Source organism: Callospermophilus lateralis, chromosome 8 (assembly GCF_048772815.1).
Source record: "Callospermophilus lateralis isolate mCalLat2 chromosome 8, mCalLat2.hap1, whole genome shotgun sequence".
Lineage (NCBI taxonomy): Eukaryota > Metazoa > Chordata > Mammalia > Rodentia > Sciuridae > Callospermophilus > Callospermophilus lateralis.
In genome coordinates this window covers 39,688,096-39,713,051 of record NC_135312.1, presented here as the reverse complement: position 1 = coordinate 39,713,051, position 24,956 = coordinate 39,688,096, and the positions used below count along the sequence as shown (strand labels likewise).

The following is a 24,956-nucleotide window of genomic DNA, read 5'->3' as shown; positions in this document are numbered from 1 at the left end:
CCAGCTTGGGCATCTTAGCGAGGCCATGTCTCAAAATTAAAAATAAAAGTGCTGTAAATGTGGCTCAGTGGTAGAGTACCCCTGGGCTTAATCACTATACCCCCCTCAAAAAAAAAAGAATTATTGAATAGGCAAATTTAAAACTATGGAATCTGCAAATAATAAGTATTGATCATACCTGTGTTGTATTAATACAATCTATTTTGAAGACAGAAGGCAGGTGGTTATTTATATTTCCCCTGGAAAACAGCTTGTCTTGTCTTATTAAAGTCATTACCAGGATGGCTGCCATGTCTCAGTAAAAAAATCTTTTCTTCTAAAGTGTTAGTTTCTGGAATATGTGACGGGAATCTTCTGTCTTACTCCCAAGATCAGCATCAAAATTGCTAGGTCTGGTTGAGCGGAATCCATCTGGGAAGAAGTCTGTCTTGAGTTTGAGTGGTGGTCTAGACCCCATCAGCAGTCCTGACCTTGAACACAAGGTCAAGGACTCATCTGCCAAGGAGAAAGTCTGCATCCCATCAATTCTAAGCCACTCATTATTTCCCATTTGAACTCTGTGGGGTTTTTGTTTTGCTTTGTTTTGCAACTGGTGATGCATTGTCGTTTAAATGGCAGCATTTTGTTTTCTTTCTGGGTGGTACATAAAATACGAATGCACGCTCCACCCTTTGGTCTCATAGAAGTGATGAAATACAGCACTAGGGATGCTCCCTCAGGATGCTGTGCGGATTGAACAATGCTGCAGCTTCACAGGGCCATGAAAACGTCAACAACATGCAAAAAGAAATGTACAGTGCAGAGCACTTGCAAACAAAGGAATTATTATTTATGAGTATTTACTTTTGTCTGGGAGAGCTCACTCTTTCACTTTCAGGTTTTTTTCGGAAAATTTCACAAGGGCTGTGCCCTGACCTCTGCTAATTCAGATTATATGTTTTTCAGGCAATGCTTGGTACAAACAAATTGTTTCAGTGGGTCATAAAATTTTGGTCATTGGAAAGAAGTTCCTAAAGCAATTGGAAAACCATAACTTAAAAAAAAAGCAAAACACAATTTTTGGGGGGGGAGGCAGGGCTGTGCTTTCCCCAGGACTATGGCTCAGTGACCATGAGGCTACCCATGGTTCAGTTCCTGGGATTCTCTTCTTTGTACTACGAGATTCTTTGCCAGTACAAATTGGGTTTCCTCTTGTAGAACTGCCTTCACCTATATCCTGTCCTCGCAGCAGTAAAGGGAAGTGAAACAACTGAGGCCATTATCCAGTCCTAATTATTAACACAGCTCAAGAATCTTCCATCTGTGATCCCCAGATCCTCACCACGGAGGCTGCTGCTGCTTCTTTGGGGTGGAGGGTGGACACCTGGGTTCCATGTAGGAGAAGAAGCTTCCAGTGCCTTCACTCCAAACAAATGTTTCCAGTTCAGGGAACATGTTTCCTGGTACGTGGTTGTTTGTTCCTTGATGGGAAGAGACAAAGATAGATCCAAGACATGTTTTCAGAGTCTAACGTGGACCCACAACCGTGGGCTCACCAGGAGCGCAGCACTGAAAGCTGCTGAGAGTCTGCTCAGGGAGGAAAGTATGGAGGTGCTCTGTCTGCTGTCCCTGTGTCAAATGGCTCTCCACGTAAGAGGGCAAACGGGAGAGGACAGAAAACCAGAGTTTATCAGGTGCTTCTTGCACATTTTGTGTAACAGTTTCAGAACACTTAAGTATGGGTATTATTATTTTTCTGTTTTACAGTTAAACAACCTGATACTTAAAGGTAAAATGAATTGCTTAAGGTCACAAGGAACAAAATCAGTTTATCACTGAATCCTTCTGGCTCAAGTTGTCTTTCTCTCTCTCTCTCTCTCTCTCTCTCTCTCTCTCTCTCTCTCTCTCTCCCTCTCTCTCCCTCCCTCCCTCCCTCCCTCCCTCTCTTTCTTTTTTTCCTTTTTTCTTTTATTTTTCCCCCAGGGCTGGGGATGAAACCCAGGGCCTCACATAAAACAGGCAATTAGATTCCACTTTGGGGCAACACCCCCAAGCCCCCACTTTGTATTCTAAGGGACAGGAAGGTCTAACTAGAGTCTCAAATGCCATCCTAATTCCTTTGCCATCATTTATTTCTCCTGTGATCTTCTCTGAGGGACATTTCTAAACCTGGCTGCTGTGGTCAGGTTGTGTCCTAACCACAGGGACATGCATAGGCAGCTGAGAGCTAATGTGTTAGAGACAATCAAGCTTTGTTTTCCCTGAAGCCAGGCGAGGATGCTGTATCCCTTCAGCCACAACACTCCTCCTCCTTAGAAATATAAAAAGGAGGAAAGATAAAGTAATCGATGTGCGGCCTCTGTGAGATTCTTCTTTGATTTCCACTCTGAATAGCAGGCGTTGTCCTCGGAGGTTATTGCTTTTGGAGTGCTGGCCAGTAAATATTAGTATCTCCTTTACGTAAATGATACTAGTTGACGGGCCTAAGGTCACACCAGGAATTAGTGATGCAGCCAAAAGTGGGATCTAATACTCCTAGTCCCCCATAACGGGCCACATGAGACCACACTGCTGTTTTATGCACATTCAGTAAATATTTACAGCTTTCTACATCTTCCCAGCTGCAGTTAGGACAAGAAGTACTCCTACATATATACGTGCATGTGAAACAGATGTGAGAAAATGTAAACTTAAAAAAAAAAAAAAAAAGAAAAGAAAATGTAAACTTGACTTACATAGACACAGTCTCCTTGATATGAAAAGTAGTAGGCTAAACCCTGAGATACCCAAAGACGAGTATTTGGCCCTTTTTAATCTCTTGGATGTTTTCAATGTTTTGAATATAAGATGGCTTTTTAAGATGAGTTGACAGAACATGTATCAAATCATGCCCCTACTTTCCAATACATAGATTTTACGTTAAATAATCAACAACTTATCAGATATCAGTCCTATGTCTCTTTGTAATACTATTGAATAATTACAATGTATTAATGATGAATAGACTCATTCTATTCAAATGGAAAATATTCTTTACTATAAGATGCTTGAGGAAGGAGAACATCTATCTTAATGGAAATGTATATTTTTTAAAATGAGATTCTTTTAAACATTATAGTGAATTATGTGAGGTAATGCTCATTTGAAACAGAGGGATATTGTTGGCTCACAAAATAGGGAAGTCTAGAGGAGGGGATCTGGTTCCAACAATACTGAATCCCCCCACCTGCCCCGCATAACCCCCACCAACCCCATTCCCACCCCGCCAGCATCTGGCCACTGCACTATTCTACTTTAGAGGGAACTGGTATCATTCTTCCCATCCCACCCCATGGGACAGAAAAGATCCTAACTTGCTTGGTTACAAGTCAGAGAGCTCAAACATGCTGAGAAGGAATCATTAACTGAGTCAATCAGCCACCTTTGGGGCCAATCCATGACCAGGGAGAAATGGACTATGGTCTCCTGAGGCCAGGTCCTGCACCCACTTTCTGCCATGGAAGGTGGTGATTTGGTTGGCCAATGCCACACCTGTCAGTGGCACTAAGACCAGGGGATGGAGGAGGAGCTCTCCAGAAGACATGGAGTATCAACACCAGAAGAATGGAGAACTGAGATGGGCAGACATTAAGTGCTAATTATCTCAGGCTGTTCTACTGGGCTTGTGATTAAAATAACTACAATAAAAATCCAGTTGAGTGGCTGATATTGGGTGCACAAGGCTAATGGGTGACTTTCAGATTCCCCACCCTTTCCATGGTGTTACCATAGAGGAATAGATCACAGTATTCTCATAGTTTGGATGTGAGGTGTCCCCAAAAAGCTCATGCATGAGACAATGCAAGGTTTAAAGGAGAAATGATTGAGTTATGAGAGCCTTAATCCAATAAAGTGAATTAATTCCCCTGAGGGGATTAAATGAGTGGTAACTGAAAGCAGGTAGGGTGTAGCTGGAGGAGGTGGGTCCCTGGGAGTGTGGCTTTGGGGTACATATTTGGTATCTGGCAAGTGAAGTCTCTCCTGCTTCCTGATCATCATGTGAGCCAGGAATGGAGCCAGCTATGGCCAGAGATCTCTGAAATTATGAGCCCCCAAATAAACTTTTCTTCCTCTACAATGGTGCTGGTTTTGTTTTTTCAGTCACAGCAGTGAAAAAGCTGACAAAAAGCAGTATGCTCGGTGACCTGATGAGTGATTTGCAATGGTTTCATGGTGTTCGTAACAAGAATATTAGTATCAAAATGTATTGTTCCCAGTTTCTGCACTGGGTTCCGGTGCCTCCCAGATAGTAGTTTCTGAATCCCAGCAGGTCCCTTGTGGAGTAGCTGGCACATATTTCACGGTAGAGCCTTTCTGGTGACAGAGATACTGGACCTCAAGGAGGTGATGCAATCTCCCCAGGGTCCCACCGCCAGTTTGTGGCCGAGTCTGTAAACTCTTGTCTCATGTCCTGACTGTGGGGATGGGCTCCCTTCTGGGGCACCATTTGGCTCAGACGAGGAAGATTGATGAGGGCTCTTATGTCAAGCACCACCATGATTGGTTTTTAATGGCCTTGATTTTCATCTTGTGAGGAAAATAGCATATCCTTCCCTGGCTAAACACTATGTCAGGAAAAGCCACAAACCAGTCCCCTGAGTCCTGTTTATGAAAATGAACCCAAACCTAACTTTGCTGAGCCTACAGAAACTGATAACCTCCTGGAGCTTCCCTGTGTGTACCCCACAGAATGGCCATGCATTTTTCTGAGTTCATCATGGTCGAAGGAAATGAAAAGCAGTGCAAAAAATAGGTAAAGAAACCCTGGGAAAAGGAGACAGCAAGAGGAAGACACTCAAGGGAAGAAGGAGGACATGGCAAGACTACAACAATCATTGTGTAGGGGGACCCACTGGGAGAGTGGAGAGGGAAGCTGGGAGGGAGGGCATGTCCAGGTTCTAGGAGGCGGGGCAGGTTGACATCACTGCGTCCCTATCCCATGCCATAGATTTTCACATCCATTTTCCTGTTACATTTAATGTGATCATCACGACATCTGTGCGAGTGATATGTGGTCCTTCTGCATATATGTGAAGGTGGAAACAAAGGCTCATGGAATCCAGCTAACTTTTTCGGTTCCTGCCGCTAATCCCTGATGAAGTTGGGTCTGAAGCCAGATCTATTTGATTTCAAAGTTCATATTGTTTTCTGCCCCTCCCTCCCCATCACCCACTTGACTTGGCTTATCTAGAAATAGAGTCTGAGATAAGGATTCTTGTACAAAGCGTTTCTTGAGGAAGTGCTCTCAGGAGAAAGGATGTGACAGAAGCAGGACAGAGCAGGGGACAATTCCAAGCAAGGAGATGGCTGTTGCAGGTCCAGGTTTAGCCTGATCCCAGGGAGCATGAATTGCACCTGAGAATTCATCCTGCCTTGAGATGAGGGAGCAGACTTCTGTACACCATATCACCTATGGGCTGTCCCACTTAGCGAGGGTGCAGAGGGATGGGGACCGGGGTGACACCTCAGAGGAGCAGCTGTGTGGATGAAGGCAGTGGCTGTAAGCAATTAGCAGCCGCACTTGCAGCAGCAGGCCAAAGGTCAGCAAAGAAGAGCTGTGCATGATAACAGCTTTCTCTACACACCCGATACAGCCTCTGACTGTGAAGGGGAAGGAAGGATGGGAAACCAGAGGAGAAGGAGCCGCTGTCCTGGTGGTCACTGGAAATCCCACTCTGAGTGCCCAGGTCAGTTCTGAAGCCTCAGCCATTGCAGCAGTCAATTCCAGGTAGCTACCCTGACACTGAGCAAGGTCCTGTGATAATGCAGCCCTAGACATGCCCAGTACCAATCTTCTCCCCTCAGTGGCCCACCTGACTCTTTTCCAAGTCAAGCTGCAATTGATTAGAAGAACCATCCATCACCCTCACCGCATACAAGGCCAGAAAGACTAGCATTGGCTGTTAAAATTGTCTCCAAGAAACTGCATTCCTTAATTCCATGGCCCTCTGCCCTGCCCCCACCATGTCTGGAACACACACATCCCAGAGTGACACAGTCCATAGGACCACACTTCTGGCCAGTGGAACCCCCTGAAAAGTTCTGGCTAGTACCCTGTAGGCTCACCCAGACTGGTCTCTCCCAGCTGGCTTCTACAAGCAAGTAGACCCTAACCCAACCTGGGAGAGGGTTCTTAAGCTTTATTCTTGTTTTTCTGTTCTACTTTTAAGCCTGATTCAGTAAATTCTTTTTATTTTTTTATTATTTAAAAAAAATTTTTTTTAGATATACATGACAGTAGAGTGTGTTTTGACATGTCATACATACATGAACTATAATTTCCCATTCCTTTGATTGTACATGATACGGAGTTACACTGGTTGTGTATTCATAGATGTGATTCAGTAAATTCTTGATACTTGAGTTCTCTTATGTCTCTGTGAACACTAAATTAGCAAATTCTGAACAATTGTTCCTAGGAGAACTGTAAGCATCTAGTCACATTTTAATCAACCATCCAATACATAACCTTGTTTTATGTGTGTAATTGAAAACAGCTTATATTAATATATATTGTCGATTCAATAACATCAAATACCCAATAGCACTATACCTCATGCCTGAGCAAAGCTTACCTAATATATATGTATTTGCTCTGTGAGGTACTTCACTGCCTTCTTTACTTTGGGACACTAGACAGCTCTTCAGCACAAGTCACCAGACAGGCACTGTGGTACACACCTGTAATTCCAGTGACTCAGAAGACTGAAGCAGGAGGATCACAAGTTTCGAGACCCTGAGCAACTTAGCAAGAATCTGTCTCAAAATAAACAATAAAAAGGACTGGGGATGTAGCTCAGTGGTAGAACATCCCTTGGTTCAATCCCCAGTACTGAAAAAAAAAAAAAAAAAAAAGAAGGAGAAGAAGAAGCTGCAGAGGCGGGGGAGGCAGGCGGCGGGTAACAGGTGATGTCACCATGAACAGAAAGCACAAAAATGTGAAAGTGTGGTTCTAAATCGACTTGTTGAAACAAGAAGGCAAACATCATCTTGTTCAACCTCAGCTGGGAATGTGTGCATCTGGTGACTCAAATTTTTGCAGCTCTGGGCATGTCCACAAATGATCACAAAATCACCATGAATATAGATTTGGTAGTTACAATTAAGTTTTATGGAGAAGTCAAACTCACAACTATGAAATCCACAAATAATTAAGGTTGACTGTATAAGCACCCAATTCTAAATGACAAAATGTTTTTGCCTCGTTATTAATTTTAAAGCCTCTGTTTTAAGCAGAAGCTCCTGGAATACTATGTAGCGTTAACGTGTGCGCGTGCCCGCGCCAATGAAATAGAAGAAATAGTCCAGGGACATTGTATAGATTTTGACTTTTCAATGGATTAGTATTTTGGAGAAATGAGAAAAACAGATGTAATTATGGTCTTTATTGTGTGTACATACAGAGGATCTTTCTTTTTTAAACAGAATCATGCATTTTAAAAATCTGAAATGTACCTGTAATATCTAAAAAAAAAAAAAAGGGAGGCTCTATCAAGCCAGGATGCTGGCCTAGTGTCTTTCTGGTGACATCTGCTGAGATGAGTTGCAGGCCAACCACACCGCCACACCTACCACCCCAAAGACTGAGCACACACTGAGAAAGGGTGTCTTCTCCCATGCCCTGGGTCTGAGCCTGTCCCGTTCCTCCAGCTCAGCGCTGTTGCCTCATCTTTGAGGCAAATGGCTTTGCTGATGGTTTTGATCAGCTCTGGGCAGGGCAACGGCTGATGGTGCAGACGAGCCAGTGGGCAAACCATTCATAAGGCAGACCGCACGGTCATAGTGAGGGTGTAAGGTCCAGAGCGAACTCTAAGTAAGCACTGAAAGTCTGCCCCTTTGGGAGAGTCGGCCCAAACTCAGTCTGTTTCTTGGTTGAAAGGACTTTGTCACCATTGTTATGTCTTTTAGGCACAACTTCCCATCCTGTGTCCAGTCCTGGATGCATGGAAGGATGGCTGGGCAGGAAGGGGTGCTCAGCTGCCGCCCTCACCTCCAGGAACCCCCTTATCAGCCCAGGTGAACATCCTACCCTGGGTGCGTGCCCCAAGGACTGTCTTAGGGACAGACTTCCACTCACTCCCAACCTTCCAACCACATGGCTGCCTCCAAGCTTTGCCTAATAGAAATTCCAGAGATGATTTGGTTTCTAGTGATTTTCACTTTCTCTCCTACTTGGAAACCTGAAGAGGCCTCTGAAGCTGGAGTGTTGTAAACAGACACCCAGGATTGCGTCTGGCTGCTTCCTATATGCAGTTTCCCTCATAGACTTGTGTGGTCATAATGAAATAAACCTGGCTCCACTTGACCCAGAGGGAGTGCAGATGGAGGCCTAGCTAAGGGGAAGAGTGTAGGACCCACGCACTCTTGGACAGTCAGCCTCCAAAATTCTGAGCTGAATAAAACTCTTTTCTTTATAAATTACCTGGCCTCAGAAATTTTGTTGTAACAATGAAAATGGACTAATACAGCTTATTTCTTTGCTTGACTCGTGAAAGTTCTTTATTTATTCTGAATATAAATAATCCCTCCTCCCATATGCACCAAGAACTTTTAGATCTCCACTGAGGAGCAGTGATAGCAAAAGGAGGCTTCAAGGATCCAATGCGACTCAGAGCGTTAAATGTATACAGATGGTGGCATCCATCTACATAGGTCTGACTCAGGACTGACCTGCACACAGAAAAGGTGGGCTTTCACTGAACAATTATTTGATTTTTTTTTTAAATTAAAAGTCTCAAACCATTAATAGCAATTCTCATGGAAATGATGTGGGAGTTCATCTAAGTTACCTAGAAAAAAGTAACATTTTCAACAGGATTGCTCAAATCCATCACTTGACCGGGCTTTTCTTAGATGTGTTAGTGAGCAATTTATGTCCATCAGGAAGGGTGATAAATACATGCTGAGGTCCACCCTGTACCTTCAAGGACATGACAAGAGAGTTCGGTGGACGGCGAGACTCCAGTGGGCGACAGCGAGAGTCCTAGGAAAACACAGATCTGGTCCCCATCTACCATCTGGGGAAGTCTTGTCCCTAGCTAAGCTCTCCTTCTCCCCCAGGACATTAGCCTGAGGGAGAAAGGCTGGGAACGGCTGCCAGCATCCTGAGCCAGAGCCCCGCTGCACCCCAGTGAGTGTACCTGGAGCAAAGGTAGCTAAAGGGAACAGGAGACACCCTCACGAGCCAGGCCTGTTTTGTCCAAAACGTATGAAGAATAAAGTTTCCCCAGAGGTCTTGTTGTCATCTGGCAGCCACTTCCATTCCAGACTCATGCTAAAGACGGGCACCTGGTGTGGTTCTTATTAGATTTCAAAAGGGAACTTAATTCTCAAGTCTTTAGTTCTCATGATTCTAAAGCCCCTAAGGAACTGAGGATCACAAGATAGCTGGCGGAGAGCTTGTCTCCTTTCTCTGGTTTGCCTATTTATGGCAGAAAGAATGTGAAGAAATGACAGTTGACTGAGAAGAGAAGACTTTCTATCTTGGCTGCCCCCCAATTGCTTCTATCCATATGGCTCCTGATGCCCCAGTGACCTGGTCTCTGCGCTGAAGCGGGTGGCTTCAAAATGCCGTTATGCCCAGCACCTCACCCCGCCTCTGGCTCAGTGTGTTCAACGAGAATTTGAATGACAGAGGAAATGAATGCTAGTTTGCAGGCCACAAACCTCTATTTGCTCATTTTACCATTTTTAAAAAGGTAATCATAATTTACTGAATTATAATTCACATAGCATAAAATTCACCTGCGTAAAATATACAACTCAGTGGGTCGTAGTTCATGTAAAAGACGGTGCAACCATCACCGTCCCTCTTTGTGTTCAGCCCTTGAAAATTACTTTCTGCCTCTATGAATTTTGTTAATCCAAGGACCTCGTGTAAGTGGAATCATGCAATCTAGATGTCCTTTCATCGCTGCCTTTTTCACTTAGCATAATATGCTCATTGGGTCACAATGCCCTTCCTTTTTAAGGCTGAGTTGTATTCCACCGTGAGTATATACCACACTGTTATCCAATCATCAATCAGAGGTCACATGGGTTGCTTTCAGCTTGGAGATTATGAATAATGCTGCCATGTACATCTGTGAACAAATATCTACTTGAGTCCCTGCTCTTAATTATTCTGAGATATTGAGGAACCTCCTCAATGTTTTCCCAAAGGCCAGACCACTTTAAATTCTTATTTTCATTCTTCCTTCCTCTTTTCCTTCTCTTCCTCTTTCTCTCCTTTCCTCCTTCCCTCCTTCCTTTCTTCCTTTTTTTTTTTTGGCCATCCTGGTGGGTATCAAGTGATATCTCCATTTGATATACCTTTCTCTAACAATCATATGGAGCATCTTTTCATGAATTTATTGGCTATTTGTGTATTTTCTTTGGAGAAATATTTATTCAAATCATTTGCCCATTTTTAAAATTGTCTTATTCTGTGGTTTGGATGTAATTGAGTAAGTCCTCCAGCGGTTCATATGTTGGAAGCTTAGTCTTTGGTGTGGTGCTATACGGAGGTGGCGGGACCTTTAATTGGTAGAGTCTAGTGGGAGGTGACTAGTTCATTGGGGGATATCTCATTGTAGAAATATGCCCTCAAAAAAAATCAATGAAGGTTGTTATAAACAAACAAGACTGGCCCCTCCCTTCTCTCTAGCTCCTAGTCTTGCCATCTGATCCCTTCTTCTTGCACACATTCCCACTGTGATGCCACCTGCCATGTGACACAGCCCAGAGGACCCTCGTCAGAAGCCAAATGGAAGGGACCACCCACTCTCAGCCTCCAAAATTCTGAGCTAAATAAAACTCTTTTCTTTATAAATTAACTGGCTTCAGAAATTTTATTGTAGCAATGAAAATGGACTAATACAGCTTATTTCTTTGCTTGAGTTGTGAGAGTTCTTTATTTATTCTGAATATAAATAATCCCTCTTCCGATGTGTGGTTTGTCCATGTTTTCACATTGCAGGGGTTATCTTTTCACTTTCTCAATGGTATGCTTTGAAGCACAAAAGCTTTTAATTTCAATGAAAACCAGTTGCTTTTTTCTTCTGTTGTTTGTGCTTTTGGAGTTGTAGTAAGAAACCATTGCCTAATTCAAAGTCATGAAGATTTTCTCTTCTGTTTTCCCATGAGTTTTATAGCTTTTTCTCTTACATGTAGGCCCATGATTCACTTTGATTTAATTATTACATGATATGCCTGCAAGTTTCTCAAATATTAACCTTAAAAATATATAAGTCTTTTAGAACAATTGAATTAATCCCTTACTCTACAAAAAAGAGCTGTTGTTGCAATGCTGAACAGTTTCCTTTAACTGGAATCATTTTACTTTTTAAAATTTTTTTTAGTTATATATGGACTCAATATCTTTATTCTGTTTATTTATTTTTAAGTGGTGCTGAGGGTCAAACCCAGTGCCTCACATGTGCCAGGGAAGCGCTCTGCCACTGAGCCACAACCCCAGTCCTGGAATCATTTTCTTATAAGTATTTTTTTAAATGTAGAATTATGTTTATATGTTTAAAAAAGAAGAAAAAAAAAGAGAAAAAGTCTTCCTGGCCTTTACCCATATATACATTTTGTTTAGGAATTCAGAAAAAGTTTAAATATTTTATTTAATCAATCATTTAATAAATTTCTGTGTGCTTAATAGGCATGTGCAGTCCTCCAAAAAGTGGGTGGTCTATAAGACTCAATGCTGCAGAGAGGTCAAGGTGAGGGGTCCCAGGAAAGTCCGTGAAGTTTGGCAGTTAGAAAGCATGAATGCCTGCGCCAGGTCAGGCTCAGCGGGTGGGAGGGCATCTAGGGGAGTCGCAACTAAAGAGAACATCGCTTGGGGAAAAGAGAAATAAGATAATACTAAAAGGTACAAAAGAGTCAAAATTAAGAATTATCCCACCTGGGTGAAGTGGCACACGCCTGTAATCCCAGCAACTCGGGAGGCTGAGGCAGGAGGATCTCAAGTTCAAAGCCAGCCTCAGCAAAAGCGAGGTGCTAAGCAACTCAGTGAGACCCTGTCTCTAAATAAAATACAAAATAGGGCTGGGGAGGTGGCTCAGTCGTCAAGTGCCCTTTAGAGCAGCTTTAGCAAAGGAATAATTGAGAGCCCAGTTTGCAGAGGTGAGTAGCAAGGATAGAACGAAGAGCTTAGCTTTCATGAGTAACTTAGAAATCAGAAAAACATACCTATATAGAGATCTTGGAACACAAGCCAGTGTTTTAAACTAAAAGAAGTTCAAATTTTAGCACTTGAGGTCTAAGTGCAGACAGACCTATGCTTGGCTATTTGTTAGCTGTGCAGCTTTGAGCAAGCTACTAACTGCTCTGGGCTTCAGTAAAATGGGAATAGTGATAAACCTTTCTCATGGGGTTGTATCAGGATTATATGAGACCTACACATAAATCTCTTGATAGCTATATATTCTGTACCTCTCACAAAAAAATGAAACACATCCAAGTAACTTCAATTGAGGCTTGGTTAAAATTCTATTTTATTCTACCATAACCCTCTTCCTACCAGGAAATCCTAATACTCTTGGAAAAAAATATGATAAATACACATGACTCTCTTCTCATCTTCTGTCCTTCATGCAATACGGAGTTGAGTCTCTTCTGCATTCATTAAACGCTCCATCCTCTGGTATAACTGAGACAAAGTCAGCCCTGCAGATTCCAGTTGTACAGTGTATTCAAGTGATCAGTTCCGGATGGTCCCTCTTAGTGATGAGATCAGCACCATTTTGAAATCTCTTCCAACCTCAAGCTAGAATAAGTCACTATAGCTCTTTACGGCTAAATGTCACCATAAAACATTCCTTTTCATCTCTGGCTAATGAAAGGACAATCTGTTTCCACCTATCTTGTGCAACCATATTCACTCATTAAAACTCCCTCCCAAAGAATAATATTTTTCTTCTAAGAGAAATGAAATTGAGAAAGAAAACACCCGTGACTCCTAGGCACACAGGTCAGATCGTAAAGTCCTGTGACACAGATGAGCCACATTTTCTGGCACCCTATGTCAGTCTCTCCCATCCTCTCGTCTCTCCAGCAATTGATATTTTCCCTGTAAACACAAGAAACTGCACGGGGTTAGGGATGTCTTGTTTTTCTCCCGAGTATTTTTCGTTTACAGTCTTAAACCTTTCCCTCTCATGAACTTCCTCCCTTGTTTTCTTTACCGTATCCTGTTGTAAGAAGAGGATTTTGTTTCTTATACTGATTTGGAAAGCTTCCTTCCTGGAATTCAGATGCTCTCTTCAGAATCAGAGATAATGGTCCATTGCCGGCCAGGGGCAGGAGAGTGATGGAGGAAACAGGGAGCCGTGGTCTCTCCACGCTGATCAGGTGGCGTGCTCCGAGGGCTGAGAGGCCCAGTGTGTGCCAACAGTGGTTGCACTGTTCCCTCCCGCGACACCGGGGCATTAACATGCAAGGCTGGTGGTTGGGAAATTGTCAGTATTTTCTAATCCACGCACTCTTGGAAAGTCAATAGGTTTTCTGAAGAACTTAATCACTCAGATTAGAATTGGATTTATTGCAAATGCCAATTTTCGTGATCAAAATCCACTCTTCCTGGCTTCTGGCATACCTGAGGCAGGTTATGTTTAATCATTTCCTTCTCATGAAACACAACATATATAATAAGTGATTTTAAAAAAATGTATGGGGAAACCTAACAGCACAACTTGCCTATAAAATTATGAGAAATGATTATTAATCTCCAGAGGGCTGTTCAAATAAAACCTTCATTTCCAAAGAGACAAAGCTTCATACCAAAAATCTTCAAATTTTCATGCTTAAAAAAACCCATGAGTATATGTAAGCAGGGGGTGAGGGGGGTGGCTGCATATAGTAAGATCACTCACTCCAATTCCTTCATTTATGAATGAGGAGACAGTCCAGGGATCTGAAATGAAAGAGACCCAAAGCAATTCATTGTGATCAGCATGCAATTTAGGACCCAGCTGTCAATCCAGAACTTGTCTCATGTCACCACCTCTGTCCTTTGAGGTGGGCTTGGGTACACCAAAATATAATAAGAAATCATAAGGAAAATTTTTCAGAAGTAGAAACTAGATTTTCTCCTTCACCCCTAGTGACCTCCCAGTCTTCTTAACTTCCTGTGTGATTCTGTCAAACGTCCTGGGTAGGATATCCCAAGCACAGGTTCTACACAGTGCTATCATCTGGCAGGTTAGAAAACTGAGAATCGTTTCCAGTTCCCAGAGCAGAGCTTCTGAAACTTTCATATGCACGCAAGTCACTTGGGGGATCTTGTTAAATGTGAATTCAGATTCCTGGGTCAGAAGCAAGCTCTGAGATTCTGCCTCACTAACAAAGCTAATAGGTTCCCGGTGATGTCAGTGGGTTTTGTGCACCACACTTGGGGTAACAGGGAACTACAAGGGAGACACAGGCAGAGACATCAGCAGGAGTCAGTTACGGTGTTACAATGTATTGAAGGCCCGCTGCAGAATTTGGATTCTCTCTTGGAAGTAACAGTGGCAACAACTATCCTTGATATCTTCAAACCGATGTTGTCTTTCCAAGTTTATTGGATGCTCCTAAGTCATTTCCACAGGGAAGCTTACTCAGCCTTCCCTGGGTGGGTGATCACATGCACAGCTTTGTTTAGAATGTGTTACCCTGATCCATTCATTTGTCAAAGTCACATGAATCTAAACACTGAAGGGACAGTTATGTCTTTTTCAGTATTGAATGCTCAAACTGAATGTACCTAACACCTTATACTGGGTCTGCCCCATGGTTTTTCTATAAACATTGGTCTATGTTATGTTTGTTCTAGGAAAAAAGTTCTCAAACACTAGCCTGCATCAGTTAGTCGGAGGGCTGGTTATAGCACAGAATGATAGATCCCACCTGGGGTGGGGCCTAAGAGTTTGCATTTCTACTATCCTTCCAGGTAACGCAATTGCTGCTGGCCTGGGAACCACAGTTTGAGAACTACTGGTCTAGAGGAGACCTTCAATAACTTCCTGCCAAGAGATGTTAATAAATAAGGCTAAAAGTGTGGACTCTAAGCTATTTATTATTAAGCCTCAGAATACACATACATAAAATGCAGATGATAGAAATATTACTTACCCCCTAGGTTAATGTGAAGATTCCATGAGCTAATATAGATAAATAACTCAGTAATTGTAAATCGGTATTAATTAACATTACTAAAACCACTCACCTCACTTGCTAATGGAACAGAGAGACAAAAATCTTTTGCATAAAGCCTCAAGGTGGTTTGTTTGTTTTTAACAAATAGACTGGGCAAATGTGAGTTTAGCTCCTAAGTATATGATCCTCTTGTGTTTTGTAACCATGGTTTTTATATTTTCTTAACCCATGAGAGTACCCGCTGACCTTGGATTAGTATGGCTATAATAAAAAAGACAGACAATAATAAAAGTTGGCAAGGATGTGGAGCATTGGAAATTTCATATGTTGCTAACGGATATGTAAAACTGTACAACCACTTTGGAAAATAGTCTGGTATTTCATCAAAAAGCTCAACATAGGATTACTATATGACCCAGCAACCCCACTCCTACATTTGTGTTATATAGAATTGCAAATACGGTCTCACAAAAACTTATATGAATGTTCATAGAAGTAATTCTTTGTAGCCAAAAAGCCCCATACATTTATGAATAGCTGAACAAAACATGGTATATATTCATATGATGGAATATCATTTAGCCATAAAAAGGAACAAAGTCCTGATACCTGCTACAACATAGATGAAACTGGAAAACTTTATGCTAAGTGAAAGAAGTTTGGAACAAAAAGCCACAGATTAACTAACTCCATGTATATGAAAAGGGTACCCACTAGCCATGTGTGTCCTGAGTTCTTTTCCAAAGAAAATGATGCTAAAAGTGTTTAAAAAATTTTTTTAAAGCATTTATAAAATATAACATCTCCATACAAATCCATAGAGATAGGAAGCAGACTGGGAGTTACCAGGACTGGGGAAAGAGGCAAGGAAGAGTGAGTGATGTTAATGGCTTGGGTTTGAAGGAGGATGATGTACATGTTCTATGATTAGATAGTGGTGATGGTGGCACAGACTTGTGAGTAAACTAAAAACCACCAAATTGGGTGGCAGGTGCTTGCTCCTTAGGTCAAGGACACTGCCAGTGCTGCTTTCCCCATCTTGGGGGTGCCCAGGCAGTCCAGTGGATCCCTGTGATGAGTATAACAGGAAGCAAAGCTCTGGGAAACAGTGTCTTCGTCCAAATTCTAGATGAGTCAGTTTGAGGCCAAGTTAAGTAACTTATAAATCCTGAACAAAACTAAAGCAGCAGAGAATCATCTTACACAGAAGACAAGAGAAACAATTAAGTGGGAAGGTATCAAAACAAGGTTTGATGGAAATCCTTGAAAAAGTAAGCCAACAAAGAGAAAACAGCTGAACCCAACAAAGAAAAGCGATGAACTCTGATGAAAATGACAATTATTAAACTAAAAATATTTAGAGACTGGGACTTAATGGAACAATTCTAGGAAGTTAAGTTCTGGTTAAATGTTTACTTTATTGTCTGTATGACTTTTTACACATTGAACTTGTGCAAAATTTAAAAACCATTGAGTTGTATGCTTAACAGGATTGATTTTATAGTATTAAATTATACCATAGTACAAAAATGGTTTTAAGATCCTATAATCCTTTGGGGGCTGCAGTTGTGGCTCAGCGGTAGAGCGCTCACCTAGCACTTGCAAGGCGCTGGGTTTGATTCTCAGCACCACATAAAAATAAATAAATAAAATATTTGGGCTGGGGATGTGGCTCAAGCGGTAGTGTGCTCGCCTGGCATGCGTGTGGCCCGGGTTCGATCCTCAGCACCACATACAACCTGTTGTGTCCGCTAAAAAAATAAAATAAATATTTTATTTTTACTAAAAAAAATAAAATAAATATTAAAATTCTCTCTCTCTCTTAAAAAAAAAAAAAAAAAAAAAAAGATCCTATAATCCAAGTTGAGCTCAGCGGTGCACCCCTGTCATCTCAGCAACTCAGGAGGTTGAAGCAGGAATTTCACAAGTTCAAATTCAGCCTCAGCAACTTAGTGAGACCCTGTATCTAAATACAAAATAAAAAGGACTGGGGATGTGGCTCAGTGGTTAAGTGGCTAAGCACTTCTGGGTTCAATTCCTGGTACCAAAAAAAAAAAAAAACCTGTAATCCTGCTTGATTATAAGATTTTCATCTTATAATCTGCCCTTTAGGGTACCCACTAGTTGCACTGCCCTTTAGGGTACCCACTAGTCATGTGTGTCCTGAGCTCTTTTACAAAGAAAATGATGTTAAAAGTGTTAAAGAAAAATTTTTAAAAAAGCATTTACAAAATAAAATATAACATCTCAATACACTTTTAAACTGAAATGATTCTATTTTGGATATATTTAAATAAAACATAATATTAAAATGAGCTTGCCTTTTTATTTTTATTTTTTTAAATGTAATTAGCAGAAATTCTAAGTTTTGTTGGATCTGCATTATCTTTCTATTGGCAGCACTGCTTAAAATGTCCTCCCCAATAGATCAGGTGTCTTTGGAGAGACACCATGAAAAGTATGGGCATCTGGGACTGGTGAAGCTAAGGCTGGTCTTTCCTTCACACAAGGGCTCTGTACCCAGGGCTCCCTGAGCTCTGTCCCATTAGCATGACTCAACACATGTAAACAGGGCAATTCAATGGATGTTTCCAGTTTTTGTTCTTTGAGTAGAAGGCCACCTGCGAAAACAGAGCCTTGTTATCTCAAAGAGCAAGGTTCTGAGCCATTATTATTTTAGAAAGTACTTTTTGTGTCTCTTGCTAATGAACTACACAGCAAGTCATCTGAAAAAGAAATTTTTAAGGCATAATTTCTTTCCTCTTCTGAGTAAATTTTTTTCCAAGACTCAAGTCCTGCATCAAAATATCATTAACATTGACATGTATTTCTAGATACAGTGATCATAAGAACTCTCCTAGCAGGGAAAATTATTTAAAAATGAGTCAAAGACAAAGATTTATTTCATAAGCAAAGTAGTTAGAGGTAATTTACTTAAATGGTTTAGAAAGAAAAAAAATATCTATTAGTAAGAAAATTAAGTAGGTTGGTTGCTTTTACAAAAATCGTAATATCTTTTGACTATAAAAACAGCAGATGTTATTCCGAACAATGTCAAAAACACCAATAAGTATAAAGACAAGTAAATAGCCAACAGTCCTAATTCTTCTACCAGAGATAACTGTTGATATATAGATATTAAGCCTTCCAGAAAAAAAAAAAATAAAGGTTTTGATCAGTCAAAATTTTTCTGCAAAAAGAAAATTGGCTCAATTTCTATTGTTGACTCCTGGCCAACAAATGAAACATTTACTTTCATCCAGTCAAAGATGATTCTGTCAGCATTCTAATTTTTGAGAAGACAGATCCAATTTTTATAGATTTGATTAGACAACATTCCTGGGTTACAACATTTTGCCTTTACCTCAGCTAAAACAAGGAAGCTATTTACCGTCTGCACAGAGATGATGTGGGTGGGCATGAATCTATACATTTTTCTTTTCTCCTCACCAACAAGGTTGTATAAAAATATTTACTGCTTTCCTATAGATTCATGTACATGGAGTAGTGTCCAAGTCATGAGCCAGGAAGATGGATTATTTGCTGGAGTTTTTATGGACCCGCATTCAAGTATTTCCCCAGCTGTGTTTACAGCTTTGGGTTTCTAAGCCTCTTGAGAAGTAATCAGATTTGATCATCTTAAATCCCAAAGTAAATTTTCTTTTCTGGAGATTACTCTACTTGCGAACACAGGTTAGTTTGGCCTATTGAAACATCTTCTAGTGCCGTGACATCCAAAAATGAAATCTGTGATTTTGCTCCAAGAAAGAGAAAGGAAAACCTGAAATATGACTTAGATTCTTCCTGCAAGAAGTAAGATCTCAAAATCTCTCTGCTCTTTTAAAAAAATTATTATATCCTGTCTTACTCTTTGCTTACTTCATTTTATAACTTTGGTCTCTTCAAAATAGTGTAAACCCCTTTAGAGCCAAGATTCTCAGATGATTTTTTTTTTGGTATTATAGTTTATTTTATAGCTTTCTATAGTAACCGGCTCAGACACAGATGGCTTTATATGCTCAATATTTTGTTTCTTGATTAATGGGAAGTACATATGACATTCAAAAGTTTAAGAGATTGTAACATGGGTGATTTTAGCCGCGGGACTTTTATAAGTGACTATTTTGGAATTCCTTAGTTTAAACCTCTGTATCTTCACAGCGAGCTACACTTAGAGCCAGACTGTTTGCTAAGAGCTGAGGCTTTGCCTGTTAACAGTAAGAATCAATTCACCCATCTGTGCCTCAGGGTCCTCACGGAAATGACAAAGAACTAATTGACTAAATTAGCTAATTCATGCAAAATGAATGGCATAGCAACCAGCATATTTATCGGGTTTTAACAAACGTTAGCTGCTACCACTCATCTTACTACAACCACTGTTCTCTTGATTAATGAGCTCATTTCTCCACTAACTGAAAAAATGTTCTCTTTTTCCAGGCCGGGTCCTTAGAGAGCCATGGATATAGAGAAGTGAGGCAACAGGGAACATCTGCAGAGCTGGCCAGGTAAGCTAAACAACCAGACCATTTTGTGACACATTCAAGTACCCAGGAAATGGGATGAAAGCAACACAGGTGTCATGTGAAATGCTTAATTTGGTCCACATATGCTGACCTCCCACTGCCGTACACTACTGCCCAGGGAACGGGACAGCAAGAGCAGAAATGAGATGCTGTGCTGCTTTTGCAAATTTTCCATCTCCTGTGAGCTTTGCGGTGTACAGTACAAAGGAATTATCTGTGACCATGTAGGGAATATGTTTTCCTAGTTTTCTAAGAAAAAACTCAGGGGGAAAAAATTTAAAAATGTGCTTCATTTTACACGGAAAACTAGAAAAATAAAGATACTAAATTAAAATGCTCACGCCCCTGTAATAATCAGGTGTTGCTGTTTTACAAACTACTTCAAAAACTCTGTGCCTTCAAGTAACTATCATTCATTATTTGGCGCAATTCTGTGGGTTGGTGAGCTAAAGGTTTTGCCTGTGATCACCACAGAGGAAAGCCCAAGATGGCCTTACCCGTGTCTGGGAGTTGGTGTTGGCCGTTGGCTAGAGCCTCCGTTCTCTTCCTAAGATTACTCATTCACCTGTAGGTTAGGATGAGCGTCTTTGCAGTTTGGTAATCTCAAGGTCTCAAGAGGGCAGGAGTGGAAGATGCAAAGCTTCTGGAATTCCCACTGTCCCAACAGCAGCCCGTGTAGTCAGAAGAAGTCCCACCTTTAGTTGAGGAAAGACGCGTTGCATTGCCAAGGGGTTGGACACAGTGTCAGTTAACCATCGCTGCACAACAAACCACCAGGTGTTACACTCAATCTCCCACACCCTACTTATTAGCCTTTCCGTTGTGGCATTTTCTCTTTGGTGACATGTGTAATTATCCCTCCAGGTTCTTTCTGCAGTTACCTAATTTGAAGTGTCATGACGAAACGAGGGTCAATAACTTAACAGACCCAGGCATTTAGGAATAGCTCCAAAAGTCAGCTTGGGATAAAAGGAAGAGGATACATGTCTCAGTAAAGAGAGGGAGCCAGATTCTGAGGCTGGGCCACACCCCTGGAGTCTTCCCAGCACATGGAGCTTCCTTTGAAGTGAAGGAAATTGCTCCACCACCAGGAGGCTGGAGGAGGAGGGATGGGAGCCCGGAATGTGGATCCAGCGAACATTCTGTCTGCATCCAGGAGGAGATGGACTCCTGAGCTGCAAACAGCGTGGGCTGACTGAAGGGCTCTCCAGTTAGGGTTCTTGGCTTCTTGTGTTTTACTTCTATTTGACCCTGAAGAATTTCACAATTTAGACAACTCTAAAAATCTGAGACCTCTAGCCCAACAAGCAATGGGTCACTTTCCCAGGTGGCCCCTGTGGAGCCCCTCCCCACTGGCTTCTCCAGTGTGCACAAAGAAGAACCGCAGCCTGATACTCCTAGAAAACGTGCCTGACGAGGCCTGCCTTGCTCTGCCTAGAAAGGTTAACACGAGGGTCACTTCATAAAAGCAAGTGTGGACAAGAAGGGGCAGAAGTGGAAACCCCTGTCACATGCTTTCCTCAGTGCTGTGTCCAGGACGAAACACCGAGTCATGGGACAGAAAGTCTCAGAATAAAGTATCAGAATCCCACAGTCAGAAATTCTTTCCTGAAGAATGTGTAGGTTCAGGGTTACAAATGCAACCGAAAATTTCTGGGAACTTAATAAGTTGTCTGTCAGAGTACCTTGAACCAGCCGAGTCATTTCTGTATGTTTTCATATATTTTCATAAAATGCAGGCGCATGATCAATTCAAGCACAGGTACTTGAGTACAGGCAGGCATGGGTGGTCTTTTCATTTGTTTACTTTCCCTTTTATCTTTTTTTTTTCACTTTGATTTGGGGGTTCCTCTTCCTCACATTTCAAGTCCCAACCCACCACCTACCCAGAAACCCATTTAATAGTCTAGTGAGTATATTTCCTATTTCTTCCCACGGCTATATAATGGTGTATGGACACATGCAAGCACAGACACACTCATGTGCTTTCTGATCATTGTCTAGTTCACAAAAATAGGACCAGAATATACATTTCCTCTGCTTGGTACACCCTATCAGCAAGCAATACCTTCTGAAATTCTTCCTGTCAACCAACAATGCTAATTCATTCTTTCCAATGACCATATTGTTGTATCATATAGATTTATGATTTATTCAACCATCTATTACTGGATGCATTTTCTAGCTTTTACAAACTGTTTGCAAAAAAAAAAAAAAGCAAACAAAAACACCAACCAACCTTCCCCTGTATCTTGGTCACTTTGGATTTGGTTTCCTAGGTGTTGCCTATGCATATCCTTTGCTCATTTTTCTATTTTCTTTCTTTTTTCTCTTGTCAAATTATAGTGAATCATTGTATATTATTATCAAATTATTATTTATCATGTATCACTGTTATTATCTGCAATACAAGTTTAGTATATGTGCTGCCAAAGCAAACACATATTATCTGGATTACATATATTTTATTCAAATCCATTGTAGTCTATTATATTTTATGTTATTTTTACAGAAAAAGCTATAATTTTTATAGTTGAACATAACTGTCTTTTCTCTGAGTTTTGATTAGGAAGATTTTTCCTGCCTCCATATACTACATATAATTTACTAGATTTTTTTGTAAGTGCTTTGCTTTACTTTATCTTTTTATATTTTTCACTCATATATTTGTTCTACATCATTGAATATGCGATAAAAGACGCTTACTAGAATACAATGGCTTTATAAAGGTTCTTATAACTTCTAAGCAAGTTCCTTGCCCATCTCTAGTTATTTTTCCAAACTTACTTGTTTTTTTCTTTGGTATTTAATTTTTTTTCTAACAGTTCAAGGTCACTTTATCCAATTACCAAAAGCAAATGAATAAACCAAAAACATATCTTGTCATTTTTAGTGAAACACACACACATACAATTTGAGGAACCTAATACTTTTATGACAACGAGTCTTTCCATCCAAGATTATGGTACCTCTTTCCATTTCTTCATTTTCCCTTTTGCACATAAGGGGAATAAGTTATTGTTGTTAATTTCCTCTTATTGCATCTATTTGTAAGCACTTCACAGGGATTTTTTTGGTTTTCATCATTTTGAATACATTTTTTCCACCCCTAATTTCTAGAGTAGAGAAGGACTAATGACGTTTTTACTAGATTCCTTTGGGTTTTCTAGGTTTACAATCATATCATCTGCAAATGTAGATAGTTTTACTTCTTCTTTTCCAATGTTTATTCCAGTTTTCAAGTTCGTTGTCATAGTTTAATATTTTATTATTTTTATACCCTTAGTCATTTTAATATCTGTTCTTTCTGCTTCCTGATCATTTATAATTTTGCTTTTTTACCCTTTTTAAAAAGTTAAGCCTATTTACAGATATGTATACATGTTTAGATGTTTTTATATAACAAATTTTAAATTTATTCATATATTCTACTATATGTTCTGATTCCTGTTTCATTAATTTAAGTTTTTACCTTTATCGATCATTCTTATTTTTTTAAGATGGGGATTTAGTTTAATTCTCATCTGAAGTTTTCCATAGGCAAGCATTTCGTTTATAGAATTTTTCAGAATTTTCACAGATTCCTAGCGAATGTTACAAAGTTCTCTTTTTCATGGTTTTTGAAATTATCAGTAATTTCTATATTTCCTCTTTGAGCTGAATGTTTTGAAGTATTTAACTTTCAATTTATTTTTGTCAACTTTAAATTTTTTTTCTCTTACTTATGGAATTTTGATCTCATAACATAAATTGAGGTCTTTACACTTTGGAATTGCTGCAGTTTCCCTTGTAGTCATGTACATGGTCAGTCTTTTTAAATGCTCTGTTAATATGTAGAAAATGATGCATTTTTTTTTTTTAGCAGGAATATGGGAGTTTATTTATTTGTCATGTGTGGGAAGAAGCACGTCACATAGGTTAAAATAAAGATTTCAGATAGGGGGTATGGCATATGCCTGTAACCTAAACTACCAGGAGGCTGAAGCAGAAGGATTGTTTGAGCCTACAGGTTTGGGGCCAGCTTGAGTAGCTAGCAAAAGCCTCATCTTAAATAAACAAACAAAAAGTAAGGACTTCATCGAAAGCATTTACTTTCAAATCTTGACTTTATACATGACCTTGAGCACATCTGTAAATATGTAAATAATAGTATCTGCCTCATGGGGTTATTGTGAGCATTAAATTATTTAATATTCGTAAGATGTTTAGAATAGGAATTAGCACATGGAAGGTGCTATATAAGTAAATAAGTAAAAAGAATTAGTCAATTCCTTCTTTTTTTTTTTCTTTCTCCTGAACATTCCAACACAGTCCAAAGAGATATATTGAGTCACTGAAATTTTTTTGGTGTGTTCAAGGATGGCTTGTAGATTAAAACATATTGTTCTTATTTTCAATTAAATTTTAAGTTGTTAAAATTATAAATTGTAAAATTTAGTTCTTCCTTATCTCTTTTTTCTTAAAGTATATTTTTCAATGCTCATCTAACTTCAATGAGTTTTTCTTATCTTTACTATGTATTTTCTTCCACTTGACCACCCTTTTTTTCTTCAGTAAATTCAGCCCCACTCTTCCTTGACTGAGAGGTCTTCTGCCAAGTTGTACATAAGTAGCCATTGTTGGTACACTTTAGATCTTTGAAAGCAGTTCAGGGAAGATGAGTTGTCCTGGGTCATCAGTCTGGAGGAGAGAAGTACTCCCAAGTATGTTAAGTGATCTGAGTTCAGCAGTCCATTAATTTTTACCATTTCTAGTGTCCTTCATTTCTTCATGTAGATCTAGGTTTCTGTCTGATAGCACATTCCTTCTGCCTGAACTACTTCCCTGAAGATCTCTTGTAATGCATGTCTGATGATAACAAATACTCTCAGTCCATGTCTGAAAAAAGACTGTTTCACTGAGTGCAGAATTGGGGTTGACAGTTTTCCTCCCCTTCAACACTTCAAAGATGTTCTTACATGGTATTTTGACTTTGATAGTTTGACAAATCTGCTATTTTTGTTCCTCTGATTGCCATCTATCTTCTTTCTTCTTTTTGGTTTTCAACAGTTTAAATGTGATGTGTCTAAGAGTATTGTTTTTCATGAGGTAGAGAGGCAGGGATTTATCCTGCTTGGTATTCTCTCAGAATTTCAGTGAATTGGATCAGGCATGGTGGTACACCTGTAATCCCAGTGGCTTGGGAGGTTGAGGCAGGAGAATCACAAGTTCAAAGCCAACCTCAGCAATTTAATGAGAACCTAAGCAACTTAGCAAGACTCTGTCTTTAAATAAAAAATAAAAAAGGGT

The 24,956-nt window shown here is 40.2% G+C and overlaps 1 protein-coding gene across 4 annotated transcripts in view; it reads left to right on the top strand.

The window, feature by feature from the left end:
* The window catches only part of Lnx1 (ligand of numb-protein X 1), a 166,191-nt gene that overhangs the window by 13,058 nt on the left and 128,177 nt on the right, over positions 1 to 24,956 (top strand). For 2 of the 4 annotated variants that reach the window (XM_076864617.2, XM_076864615.2), the window contains exon 2: positions 19,582 to 19,649. The exons of the other annotated variants lie outside the window; for them this stretch is intronic. The gene's annotated coding sequence lies outside the window, so the exon portion shown is untranslated. The remainder of the gene's footprint in view (positions 1 to 19,581; positions 19,650 to 24,956) is intronic. 4 annotated transcript variants of the gene reach the window in all.